This window comes from Papaver somniferum, chromosome 3, assembly GCF_003573695.1.
Source record: "Papaver somniferum cultivar HN1 chromosome 3, ASM357369v1, whole genome shotgun sequence".
Taxonomy (NCBI): domain Eukaryota; kingdom Viridiplantae; phylum Streptophyta; class Magnoliopsida; order Ranunculales; family Papaveraceae; genus Papaver; species Papaver somniferum.
This window is the reverse complement of record NC_039360.1, coordinates 114,636,540-114,651,452: the sequence shown is the minus strand read 5'-3', so window position 1 is coordinate 114,651,452 and position 14,913 is coordinate 114,636,540. Positions and strand designations below refer to the sequence as shown.

At 37.4% G+C, this 14,913-nt stretch overlaps 2 pseudogenes; one reads left to right on the top strand and one right to left on the bottom strand.

Annotated features, from left to right (window-relative positions):
* The first annotated feature begins 3,709 nt into the window (after positions 1-3,709).
* On the top strand, positions 3,710-11,682 carry LOC113359874 (annotated as a pseudogene).
* Positions 11,683-12,029: 347 nt separating this feature from the next.
* LOC113359873 lies at positions 12,030-14,628 on the bottom strand (annotated as a pseudogene).
* Between the last annotated feature and the right edge of the window lie 285 nt (positions 14,629-14,913).

The window sequence follows — 14,913 nt, the reverse complement described above, 5'->3', positions numbered from 1 at the left end:
TCACCGAGGCATTTTAGTTAAAAATTCCACATTTCTTATCCCAAGATGGTCAAGTGGGGTTCGGGGTGATGTGGTCCGGACTGAGTAGTGTCTGGTGGTCCGTGAAGATCTTAAAAATTGGTATCAAAGCCCATGGTTGAGGATACTGTCCAAACGTAGAAGTGGATGTGGATGTCACCCAGTTTAGGGCGCAAGTGGAGTCAGACTCAAAAGTTGAACTGGCGCTCAAGGTGGAATTAGTGTCTCACCCATTAACTCAGGTGGAGCAGGGTTCTAGATCATCAAGGCAATGCTCAAGGTTGAACTGACGCTCAAGGTGGAGTTACTGTCTCACATATTAACTCTCAAGTGGAGCAGGGTTCTAGGTAGGCAAGGAAATGGTCAAGGTGGAGTTAGAGATTTCCTTCTCATTAACTCAACGTGAAGTAGCATAATGACACTAATCATGATCGACGGGTAGCATATACATATAGTAATCATATGGTGGATTTTGATTCGACTGATGAAGTGGTTTAATCTCGCCAAGGTGGATATTGTTAGAGTATGTGGCGCGATAAACCATATATGTATAGCTAGGGATAGTCCCACATGCATGGCTTGAGACATCGTTCACTGAAATAAGGAACATGCATAAAGGCCATTTCAAAGGACCGATAATATATATTTATAAACAAAAAAATGTATCAAATAAAATTTTTTTTTCGGGGGAGGGGGATATGTAAAAACTGATTACAATACAGTTTCATGGCTGGATTTACAATACAACTCGAGAAAGGAGAGGCATAGTTTGGGAGAATGCCAAAGCGGAAAATGCTAGAAAGTATTCGTGGAGCGAAGAAAGGAAATATCTAATCGGGTTTTCTTTTACTTTTATGATGATAAGAAGGATAAACTTGATATTAATACATATTATATTTAATACTCATATATCGGAAAATGAATAACTAAATATAAATTATGCTCGTTCCGTTACGGCACGGGTTAAGCACTAGTATACTTTAAAAAAAAACTTATTGAACTTTTTTTTTATGAAAACATGTTTTGTTAGAAATTTATACATAATAATTTTTCTAGAATAAATAGATAAATAAATAAAATCTACTCCGAACGGGTTTAAAATTTTGTAAACTTTTTCGATAAAAGTGGTTGTGTGTTTATATGAGCCATTAAAATGAACATTCAAAATAAAAACGGTCTTATATTAAAAGTTAAAACCGAAGTTGATTTGTTTTTAGTAAAGAGTGATGCTATGTTGACTATGGTACATTCTCCCCGGTCTCACATAAAAGGAGAGCCATGGGGTCCCATCGGCAAAAAAAAAAAGGGGAACCAAGGTATTTGTGCGAGACACGGGAGAATGTACTATCAATCAATCATTTCCATTTAGGAAAGGATGCACTCTAGTAAAGATATTAATAGAATGTCAAGATAAAAACATACGCTTAATCTGGCGTGTATAAGATAACTGGATATGCTTCACAAGAAAAAAAAAAGAAAAGAAAAGAGAAAAGATAACTGGATTGACGGCCACCAGCTTTGGACGGATCCACATCAAACCCCCCATCCCTTACTTGACCCTTATTGTTCATTCACGGCAAAGAGTGCAACATAGAAAGGGATTTTTACTTAATCTTTCCAATAATTCTCAATTAATCTTTATACCAAAATTATTAACTATGAACAACATTTTTACTGCTTATCACAAATGGAATTGCTTTATGTACTGTAATATGATTATTTTTTTGGTGAAATATCTTTAGTACGATTGTGCTAGAGGAAAGAAACTCCCCTTATCCATGATGGTTTTTTTATTGGTCACTATATCATATGCTTATTCATTCAATTAGCATGGTTTTCGTATCTTACCGATGTCACTGTAGTACAGTGGTAAAGTTATTGAGTGATAATACCAATGGTCTGAGTTCGAAACTCGCCAGTACCAAGTTCTTTACCGATCAAAAAAATAAAATAAATGGTTCTCCTATTTTATTTCGGTTGGAATGTGGGTACATGTTTAATAATTAACCAATATTGGTGATATAAGACTAGACAAAGTCATCATTCATGGACCATGGTATAGCTTAACTCATAAGTGTAAAACGTGTGCCGGCCTAGCATAACCCAGCTCACGAAATCACGTGGTTTATGCGTTGCATGTTGTGTTGCCTTGCACTGGAAATTAAGGTGTGTTTCCGGGTGATGGGTGTACTATGTTATGCCACAAAAATAATCATGTTGTGCAGGCACATTTACCCTATGTTTTTCAAAGAAATTTTTTTTCAATTATCTAGATATTATATGTATTGTTATAGATATAAGTCAACATAATGACATTAAAATGTCAAAGATTTACCAGAATAAATTATTCTTTTGTGAAACTCAGTTATATCATTTGTGTATTACTGTATGACGTGTTTTCTTAGCTTGTTATGTCGTGCTGTGATATATTCTTATTTATCCCACGTGATGTGCCATGTTAGCGTGTCAACGCACAAGGCTAATGTATTGTCCTATGTTGTACTAGGTCACATGTTGTGATGTGCTCAAATTTTAATGTGTGTTGGCACGCCATAAATTACACCTCTAGCTTGCCTAGTTTTAAATGGAATGTGGATATTGCCAGGACAATTTTGTGCCGAACTGAGTGTACCGTAGCCAATGCTCTCTCTTTTTCTCTGCCACAACCGTTTTTCCCAAAAAACTAATTCTATTTTTTCTCCATCTTCTTCATCCTAAACCTATATTTACTCGGGTTTAGATATGGATTTCATATCTTTCGAGCAAATCTAGATTGTTTTATTCACTAAATCCTGTTTAAATAAATAAAATCACACTTGTTTGTGATATCAGGATCTTGTTTTATGTATTCCTTTATATTTTCAATAAATATTATCTCTATGACAATTCTTTGTCATATGATGTTTCGATTCGCTATTACAGCGATTTATTATTGCTCTTTGGGTTTTCTAATGGAGTCTGATGATATATTCATGTACACGTTCAAGGATGACCAATTCTGGCGTGACGATGATCAATAAGATTCATACAAAGTTGATCAATGGCTACTGGAAGGGGTTGTAATGATGATATTTGGAGCATATCATTCCTTTTATGAAGGATTATATCTTAATGAAGAAGAAGTTTTAAAATAGTTGAAGTCTAATGAGAAGACCATTGTTTGGATTACATCAATTATCTTTTTGATCAACTATTTTGTACAATTATTATATTTCAGAAATTGAGATACATTATATTTTGTATTTTTTATGTTGTATCATTATGATGTACTTGGATTATCATGTTATCATGATTCCAATCGGTGGAACGGTGATTCTCTACCACTATGTATCCCTTCAAACCTCAATTTTAATGAGGTAATTTAATAAATTATGGATTTCAGGTTCGTTTGAAACCAATCTTTCCTTAAAAAAAAAAAAGAAAAAAAAGAAAAAAGAAAGCGTACCGTAGCCAAGATTTTACGTGTACATCGAATATCCTAATCTTATGCTTGAGTTTGTTCTAGTTCACGCCCCTACGGCCTACCCATTGAGGTACAGCATATTCTCAGATTCATTTCTACAGTGAATACTACTACTATGTTTGAATGTTTCCGTCAAGGGCATCGTATCTTTTAAATTTACCAATTGGCCCACTTCACCCTTTAAATGCATGAGACCATGAGCTAGAGAAAGGAGAGAGAGAAGCGAAGCGTAGAGAGAAGGGAGAGAATGGTGTTTGCTGCTAGTTACTGTTTTAAAGAGAAGAAACCATGTATTGGGTGGTGGGTTGATAAATATTTCAAGGATTGTCTTTGCAATTTGAGTGATGAGATATCATTTACTTGTGGTATTGTTAGTCTAGTCTGTTGGGGAGTTGCTGAAATCCCTCAAATCATCACCAACTTTACAAATAAATCTGGCCATGGTGTCTCTCTTGCATTTCTTCTTACTTGGGTTGCTGGGTACGTAATTGTTAACTCCATTTCCTTCTAACTCCACCACTAAACCCAAATAAATTATTCCAGCACATATTCTTTCAGAGACATTGGTATCTAGACTTGGCCAAATAATTTACCCGCAAAGCTTGCGGAGATTGGTGGTGTGACCTGTACAAGGACTAGGGAGTAATTACCGTAACAAAACCACCTTAGCAAAACCCTCGAGATTATTTTGACCCGCTCAAATCTGAATTCTATTGATTTATTCTTGTGCATGCAGGGACATTTTTAACTTAGTCGGTTGTCTTCTTGAACCAGCTACTGTAAGTAATATCATCATCATCATCATCATCATTCATCACTGAAACTGCAAACTTTTATTCTGGTTGTATTCTTTCTTTCTCTAACTTACTTTCCTCTCACTAAACCACTGTTTCTTTGTTTGTTTTTTTGTTTGTCGTTTTTGTTTTGTTCCAGCTGCCAACGAATATTACACAGCTCTGGTAAATTTCGATTAGAATTTCTTTCATTTAATTTCAGCTGCATAAAATGAAAATAACACCACTTGTCATGTGTTCAGTGTTTTTGAGAAGGAAAAACACTGTGAAAGGATAACGATATCTCCAATGTGTGTGTTAGCTAGTCATTTATGATTTATATCACAACCCTGCGATGTCAGTTATAAATTCATTCTTATGGGAACTCATTAAATCCAAGCATATTTTTAAATCAATATTTGTTGTGTGCAGCTCTATACAATCAGTACAATAGTATTGGTATTGCAAATTGTTTACTACGACTATGTCCTTCGATGGTGGAAACAGAAAAAAAATGTGAATACTATTGAAGAAACTCTGAGAGTATGTCAACTTTTACTTGTAACTTATAAAATTTGGTCTTAGATTCTTCTAAGAAAATTATCGAAGATACAAAGTTTAGAATATATAACACGTATTTTTTGTGTGTACTTAGGTTTAGGATGATGATGATAAAGAAGAATATTCAAAACCTCTTAATCCTAAGCCATCATCAATGGATCCAAGGATAGCCATACCAAGGGGTTCACCCATAGCATCATCTCGGAGGCATTACACGTATGTCTACTGCACTTCGATGGTTGATATTCACACATACTTTTCACGGGTCAATTCACATAGAGGACACTACTTATCCTGAAAGAGTGAAAAGGTCATTTTAAAGAAAAAGAAAAATTGAAATTCCTCTCTGAAGCCCATATTAAGAATCGCGTGCAGGGTATTGGCATACCCTGGGGAAATGAATTTATGAGCCAGGATAAGTTTAACAGTCCAGCTATGAGGTCCTGACCTGTGTATGTTGTCATAGTTAGTGTCATAGTATGGGTGCTTAAATGTGTGCGTAGGAGCATGATGTCAAGCAGTCAAAGTGTGTTGGAGCAGACATTAAAAACGAGCATGTGAAATAGTAATTTAATAAAATTATCTGACTGATAAGCGCAGGTCAGCGAGATCGTTGGCAAGTAGTAATACACCACCATTCGGATCTTATCTACGTATAGCAAGAAGTGGTCCTTCTGCCATTGAGGTCGATATCCACAAAACTAGTAATAATAATGGTTCATCCTCAGAGGAAGATGATGACAACGTTTTTCCACCTCCCCAAAAGACATCTCTTAGCCAACCCAGGAGAATTCCAATTCCTCGCTCTATAAGTGTAGTTCGTAATAATATTAGCTGTATATTCCAGTATCTTTTGGATACTCTGTATCTTTTGGATACTCCTGTATATTTTGCATTAGATGTAAATATTTACTTACTTTCTTTAAAGAGATATGTTGCTTATGTTAGGATATGGGAGATAAATCTTTTGTAAGTTAACTCCTTTATATAGGAGTTCTGATTGACAATGAAAGGACATACGATTCTTGTCTCGTCTAGTTTCATTCTTGGTTTTCTATATACAATCTCGTCTTGTGTTTACCTTCATGGTATCCTGAGTCCGGTTTTAGATATGCCAGACGATCTAATCACATCTTCTTCTTCTTCTAAGAATCATTCTTCTATATATACTTTAGCCTCAAACGATGGACCGGGAACTATCATCACTCATGTAGTTCTTAAAGGATCGAATTATGAAGAATGGGCTAAAGGGTTTCGTATCTCTCTTGGCGCAAAACGAAAACTTAGCTTCATCAATGGTAAAGTCTCCAAACCTTCTGTTGATTCCTCGGATTTGGATGATTGGTGGACTGTCAACTACATGATTATTGCCTGGATCTTTAATACGATTGATCCAACTCTTCGTTCTTCAATCTCTTATCGTGATACTGCTTTCGACTTATGGGAAGATATTAGACTTCGCTTTTCTATAGGGAATGGAATCAAAATATTTCAGCTCAAATCTGATGTTGCTAGTTGCAAACAAAAAGATGGAGAGTCCATTCAAGATTATTACGGGAAGATGAAGAAACTCTGGGATGACATCAATGATTTTGATGCCTTGCCTTCTTGTCAATGCTCTGGCTGCACTTGCGATTTGAATGTGACTCTCAGAACTCAGAGTAATAACGATCAGGTACGTGAACTTTTAATGGGTCTCGTACCCTATTACGTTAATGTTCGTTCTAGTATTTTGGGCACAAATCCACTTCCGTCTCTACATGCGGTATATTCTCGTCTCATCCAAGAGGAGGAGGTCAAATCATATACTGAGCAACGGGAGGATACAGCTACTCCAATGGCTTTTCACGCACATAAGCCACAGGGATCAAAAACTGGGGGGGCCAAACCTCCATTAAAGTGTACTTATTGTGGTCACAATGGACATCTTGAAGATCGTTGTTGGGAGAAGCATGGTTATCCAGATGGTCGCCAGCCAAGACGTCCACCTGCGACTCAGTACAAAAATAACTCTTCATCTGCCAAGGCGAATGCTGTTGTTAGTGAGATATCAGCAACTACGAATCACGTTCGTCTAACTGGTAAGAATGGTCGTATCTGGATTGTCGACACCGGAGCGTCCAATCATGTTTGTTGCGATGACACCTTGTTTGAGTCTTGTCGTGATATTAGTCCTATTCAAGTTGGTTTGCCTAATGGTGTAAGTATACAGGCAATCAAAATTGGGATCGTAAGGTTGAATGATTCTCTTGTATTGCACAATGTGCTGTATGTTCCAAAATTCACTTGCAATCTCATCTTTGTGTCTCAATTTCTGTCCTCATCACATGTTAACCATGTACAGAAGCATCTGTTAAGTGTTCAATTCACTAACTCTGAATGTGTTATACAAGACCATACTCTGAGGACGAAGATTGGTATGGGTAAGCTCACTGATGGGCTTTATTGCTTGATAACGGGGGAACCAGCTCGTGTTAATGTTGTGCTGAAGAAAGTTGCTGCGGAATTATGGCACAAACGACTTGGCCATCCGTCTATTCAAGTATTGAAGTCTCTCCCTCAAGTTGGTCGTATCGATAGTGATTTAGATTTTCATGCTTGTGAAGTTTGTCATAGAGCCAAGCAAACTCGTACTTCTTTTCCACTAAGTGATAATAAGGCAGTCGATTTATTTCAGTTAATTCACTGCGATGTTTGGGGTCCTTATCGTCCAAATCGCGCTTGTAACTCAAGATATTTTTTGACTATTGTAGACGATTTTTCTAGATGTGTTTGGGTGTATTTGATGAAAACTAAAGATGAGGTGCCTATCTTGTTAACAAATTTTTTTGCGATGGTTGAACGTCAGTTTACACAAAAGGTTAAGATTTTGCGCAGTGACAATGGAACTGAGTTCAAAGGTCTTTTTCCTTATTTTCGAAAGAATGGTATTGTTCATCAAACTTCCTGCGTTAAGACACCACAGCAAAATGCAAGGGTAGAAAGGAAGCATCGTCATATTCTTAATGTTGCTCGTGCACTACGATTTCAGGCTTGTTTGCCAATCGATTTTTGGGGTGAATGTGTTCTAACTGCTGCATATCTGATAATAGAACTCCTTCTCGTGTTCTTAAGTTCAAAACACCGCATGATATTCTATATGGCTCGGCTCCTACTCTTAATTCTCTTCGAGTCTTTGGCTGCCTTTGTTATGCAAAAAATCTTGGTCCCTGCGATAAATTTGACAGTCGCAGTCGTCGTTGTTTATTTCTCGGCTATCCGTTTGGAAATAAGGCATGGCATCTATTTGATCTAGACACAGGTCAGTATTTTCAGTCCCGAGATGTGGAGTTCATTGAAGACGTTTTTCCATTAGCTGATAAGAATGAGCTTCCGCGACTGCATTCTTTGTATCTTGATGAGACTGCTGGCACTATATCTAGGGATATGTCTGCAGATCCTTTTGAAGCAGATTATAATGTGTTACCAGTTTCTGGTGATTCTTCTTCCGCTGCTGCTACTGACGCACTTCCACAGACTAGTTTAGGAAGTTCACAATATGTCCAGGATGTTGTCCCAGATCTACAGGACGTTGCACAAGACTTTGTACACATCACAGACAATGATATTGTACAAGTACTTCATCAGCCAGAATCTGTTGTATGTGATACACGTTCTGTTGTCGAAGATTCTATTTTGTTGTTACCTGATGCTTCTTCACCTTTTGTACCTATAGCTGGTGCAAATGATGTTCCTACAGTGACTACAGATAGTGAACCTCATCACCATCTAGCTACAGATGAGGCTCTTGGGCGCGGAAAACGTACAAGGTTTGAGAATATACGTCACAGGGATTTTGTAAGTTGGCAGGATGTTTCAAAACAAGCTAACACAACATTGGTTCCTCCTGAAGCTTCGCCTGTACCAATCAAGACCTCAGGTACTCCCTATCCTATAACTCATTTCGTGAATTATGATGCTTTCTCTGCTGCCCATCGTACTTTTGTTGCAGCCATTTCGAAAGATGTTGAACCCAAATCTTTTAAGGAGGATATGGCTGATCCCAGATGGCGTAAAGCAATGGAGGAAGAGATTGCTGCTCTAATCTCCAACGGAACATGGACTATTGAAGATATGCCCCTTAACAAACATGTAATTGGCTGCATGTGGGTCTTCCGAATTAAGCGAAGATCTGATGGCTCCGTTGAGCGCTACAAAGCCAGATTAGTTGTTCTTGGAAATCATCAAAAGGAAGGAATTGACTTCACAGACACTTTTGCTCCTACAGTTAAAATGGTTACCGTACGAACTCTTCTTGCGGTTGCTGCAATCAACAACTGGGAGTTAGTTCAGATGGATGTCCACAATGCGTTTCTTCATGGCGATTTATATGAAGAAGTATTTATGCGACTTCCTCCTGGGTTCGGTAATGGATTTTCTGGCAAAGTATGTCGACTTCGTAAGTCTTTGTATGGTTTACGACAGGCTCCCCGGTGTTGGTATGCAAAGCTGGCAACCGCTTTGCGTACTTATGGTTTCTCTACAAGTGCCTCAGATCACTCGTTATTTCTCTATCGCAGAAGAAATATTATTATGTATATTCTAGTATATGTGGATGATCTTGTTATTACTGGCAACAACAAGGCTGCCATTTGCGAGTTTCAAGCATATCTCAGTAGATGCTTTCATATGAAGGATTTGGGCAAATTAAAATATTTTCTTGGTATTGAGGTAGCTAGAAGCTCTAAAGGCATTTTCCTTTGCCAACATAAATTTGTGCTAGACATCTTGACAGAAACAGGTCTTCTCGGATCCAAACCAGCTAGTGTTCCAATGGAGGAGAATCATAGGCTAGCTCTTGCTTCAGACACGCTTATGCCTGATCCTGCTCGTTATCGAAGGTTGGTGGGGAGACTAATTTATTTGAATATTACACGACCTGATATATGTTACTCTGTTCATACTTTGTCTCAGTTTATGCAACATCCAACTCATTCTCATTGGGATGTTGCACTTCGAGTTGTGCGTTATTTGAAATCTAGCCCTGGGCAAGGTATTTTACTTCGAGCTGATTCCAAATTAGTTCTTGAGGCCTATTGTGATGCAGATTGGGCTAGTTGTCCAATAAGTCGTCGTTCTCTCACGACCCATTTTATTTCTCGGCGGTTCTCCTATATCCTGGAAAACGAAGAAACAAACCACAGTGTCTCGTTCTTCAGCCGAAGCAGAATATCGTGCTTTGGCCTCCACAACTTGTGAGATTATATGGTTAAAAGGATTGCTCCGAAATTTTGGGATCGGACATCTAAAACCAGTTTTAATTCATTGTGATAGTCAAGCTGCGTTACACATTGCTAATAATCCCGTCTTTCATGAGCGTACAAAGCATATTGAGATTGACTGTCATTTTGTGCGTGATGAAATTCTTCGAGGTACTATCGTTCCATCCTATATTCACACTACTTCTCAGCTAGCTGATATTCTGACTAAAGCTTTGGGACGTCAGCAGTTTCAAAATCTTCTTCTCAAGATGGGCATTTCGACTCTCCATGCTCCAACTTGAGGGGGGTATTAGCTGTATATTCCAGTATCTTTTGGATACTCCTGTATCTTTTGGATACTCCTGTATATTTTGCATTAGATGTAAATATTTACTTACTTTCTTTAAAGAGATATGTTGCTTATGTTAGGATATGGGAGATAATCTTTTGTAAGTTAACTCCTTTATATAGGAGTTCTGATTGACAATGAAAGGACATACGATTCTTGTCTCGTCTAGTTTCATTCTTGGTTTTCTATATACAATCTCGTCTTGTGTTTACCTTCAAATAATGTTTATGTACTCCTGATTAAAAATGATATAAGATCGAGATTAGATGACTACTGAGACAAGCGTTTTGATATAAGAGTACGTTATATTCAGGTTGGTTATAGAGCAGCATTTGTCGCCACATCTGCTAGTTTACCCTTTGGAAGTAAGGCTATAATGGACAAGTATCTTGCATTGTCAGGAAGAAGATTACTGAGTGTAAGATTATTAACCCGACTGCATTTGTTAGCATAACAATGATTACAAGATTTAGTATAATGAAAAGTTTTCTTACTTGCATCAGGAGCATGGATCGGCAAACAACGAAGTACTAGGACTAACCTGAGGATGGATGATGGCAGCTATATACATGGGCGGTCGAATCCCTCAAATATGTCTGAATGTGAGTTTCAATTGATAGTAATCCAATGTGAGTTCTTTTCCTTTGCGAGCATAACTTGGTTAATTGGTGTACTGATGACTGCTATCTTACTGAACAGATAAAGAGAGGGAGTGTAGAGGTAAGATTTTTCCTTGTGCACCGTTGAAAGATAATTAAAATTGAAGTTAGTAATAGTGATTAATTCTTTGTGGGGTTCTGATTAGGGAATGAATCCTCTTATGTTCATCTTTGCACTCATTGCCAACGCCACTTACGTCGGAAGGTCTCTCTATCTCTCTCTATGTACCATTCCTTTTCTTTCACTAGCTTAATAGACAGAGTAAAACAATTTTTTTTACGTTAACGCAGCATTCTGGTGAGAAGCACAGCATGGTCAGACATAAAGCCAAACATGCCTTGGCTGTTGGATGCAATTGTCTGTGTTGCACTAGATTTATTTGTATCCTTCTATTACGTAAAGAGTCAATTTTACAATTGAAACCTTTTCTTCCTTCATACTCGTATTATATATGTTAACCTTGACAGACATGCACTTAGATCATTTTGCAGTATATCTTTTATGGAGTACTTCAAAAGAGGAAAATGGCTGACGGAGAAGAAGGTTAGGGTGACTATGTCGAAGCTGAGAAAGCAATAATTACAAACCAGTAATAAGATGTTGTAATTCTGACTTAAGTTGAAGGATAAACAAAAAAAACAAAACAAAAAAAAAAAACCCTACTGTAGTTCCTTATCTTAAAGCGTGTCTGTGCATTTTATTGCATGTATCCATGTAGCATAATCGTCTAGTAAGTTTTACCTAAGAGAATAAACCTAATACCATGTGCACAGTTGCACCTATTAGGTTTGTATGTGGCTCCTGTCAAAATTATATTGTAATTTTGTTTCTTCAGTTATTAATCGAACAACATACTGGGACCAGGCTACGAGTTGCACGGGAGATGTATTATATCTCAGGTCATGCCAATCTTATCCCATGATTAGTCTTATTGTAAGTTCTTGCGTTATGTTATTCAGGAACTCTCAGTAATTCTGCAAAACAATTGGTCTCATTGACGAATTGTAATCAATTCTGTCAGACTCAGCATTGCCTCCCCATGTTCTTATTCGTTCTTCAGCTTGTAACGCCTACATAAAGTAAAATTTAACAAGATGCATCCGATTAGTATAAGTGACACAGCATTTGCCAAAATGAACAGTAAAAATGTACTCTACATTGGATAACTTTGTTTACGGACCTCTTTTTGCCAGTTTGCTTTGATCATAACAATAAACAAAACAACAGTTTGAAGCAAACATCCAACTATCATTCCCGTCCAAATACCCTGTATCATTGACGAGAGAACCAAATTAGTTTTTGATGATATTGTTAGTGGAATTTTCAGATAGTGTTTGCTTACTTGAACTCCGAGATTGAATTTGTAACCAAGTATTGCTCCAATAGGCAACCCAAACACGTAATAACATACTACGTTTATGAAGGCAACCATGGATTGCCACCCTGCACCTACTGCTACCCCTGCAACGATGTCATTTTATGGCTCATTCTCTTTTTTAATGTGCAACTATTCAGTAAAGAAAGAGAAAAATACCATGAAGAACAGGTTGGACGCTGCTGGCAAGAATAGTAGCCGCAAGAAAATACCCAAGCTTAGATGTCTCGTGCACACTATGGGTTCTGTCGTAAACAATTTAGGGAAGTTATCTTTTGTGGCAAGAACAGCAATCATGAAAACAATCCCAAAAAGAGCTGCTGTGCAAACAGCTACCCCTACTGAAAATTTTGCGGCTTTAGGATTTCCTGCTCCAAGTTCATTCGAAACACGAACACTAAAACAAACAAGTTTATGTGAGTGATCAAAACAAGGGTTTGGTTACACATATTTACGCTTACTATTGAAACAACTAACCTGACAGCTGCGTTGAAACCTAAAGCTACCATCACTGCCCATAATTCCAAGTTCATACTATAAGAATCAAAACGTAGAAAACAGATTGAAAAATTAGCAAGTCAACCTAGATATTTCAATAAATATAAAGTTCAAGGAATTCTTGAAGTTCTAAATACCAATGAGGTATAGCTGAATACTAACCAGATTGACATAGCATCTACAGCTATCTCTGGATTCTTTAAACATCCCACAAGAATAATGATTGCTGTGAAATACCACATTTCTAAGCTGCCATCAGAGAAAAATTCATTTTAGCAAACAAATTTCATACTGCTTTTAAGATTGGATTCGTTTTGTATTTGAGTTTGGAACACAAACCACAACATTACGGCTGAGGCGAGTGAAAGTTTGACAAACCCATACAAATTTTTGAATGCTAGCGAGGAAAAACCTGTCCATGCATCTGGGAAGTATCCAGAAACTACATAGATTATCTGGGCCAAGATAAGAAGCCACCATGAAATGTCTCCTACTATTGCAGCCCCCAGCATGCCATAACCAAGCTTCACAACCACTACCCAATTCATCAAAGCATGAAAGGCTAAGACAATCATAGATATTATGGTCATCACCCAACCCTTGCCTTGGGACTGCAGAAACTTCTGAATTGGAAAATTGATGGCGTATGCAAATAACTGAGGGATCACCCATCTTGCAAATTTCCCTGAAAGTTCAGAGATCTCTTTTCCCTGATGAAGGGACTTTAGTATTGGAGAAGCAAAGACATAAAATGGTACAAGAATCAATGCCGTCACAACAGTAATTATACACGATCTTTGCAGATATACTCCAAGCATGTTAAATTGACCTGCACCAACTGCTTGACCACAAAGCGTCTCCAAGGCACTTCCCATCCCTAGCTACCACAGCAGAATACATGGAATTGTTGACAGGGTTAGTTGATAACATAAAGAGAAAAGAACTTCTTCTTAATTACCTACAATGTGAAAAAGTACTTAAGGAACTATTTGACCACTAGTACAGTGTTTCCGCAATACAGTGAGCTAAAAAAAAGCTGAAAGCCTACTCGATAAAACACTTATTTTACTGCCAAATCAGAACACATAACCTGAGGCCGTGGGTACTACCATCCAACTAGAGATAACCAAACTGCCATGCAAATACAATATCGATAATTTTGTTCTTTTATTTTTCAGTAATCAATTGCCCTATTGGAGGGCCAACACACAGAAGGCATTAACATATCTTTACTGTAACTGTAATATAACCGCCCGCATAACAACGTGTTTGAATTCAAAGATAATGATAACTGAAGAATATACAAACAAAATCTTACCATGAATCCAGAAACAAAACCTTCAATGACATTCTGAACAGCAGAGACAGCAGCAAGTTCAGTATCACCCAAGTGACCAACAAAAGCAACAGTAACAAGCCCTATTGAGAATTGACAAACTCCTGCAAGGATTGCAGGTCCTGCTATATGCCACATCTTTTTTGATTCATTCCAACTTTTATCAACTAATAAGTTTTTTCTCTCAATCAAATTAAACATCCCATCTTTTGCCATTGCAGAAGAACAAGAATAAAAACAAAAACAAGAAGAGAAGAAACAGACAAAGACTTGGTTGGTAAATTTCCCTCCTTAGCTGAAGTTCTTCTCAATCAAACTCACACATTGTATATGAATCAACTCTCATTCACCAAATCAAGTTTGTTAGGTTACTTTTATCTTTGTATTAGTAGGACTCTTATTTTGTTTTAAAAGGGGATATATATAGATGTCATGAAAGTACTAAACCACCTGGAGGTTTTGCATAAATAGACCTTCCTATAAGAGGTTCAATATGGTTAACCGACCCGAATACCGAATAATAACCCTGCGCGTGTACCTACATAAATACCGCAATGAAATTAAACGAACAGGATACTGATTTTTCCTGGTACGTCGGGTCATACACACAGTGATCAAACGATCAAGTAAGTGCCAACTA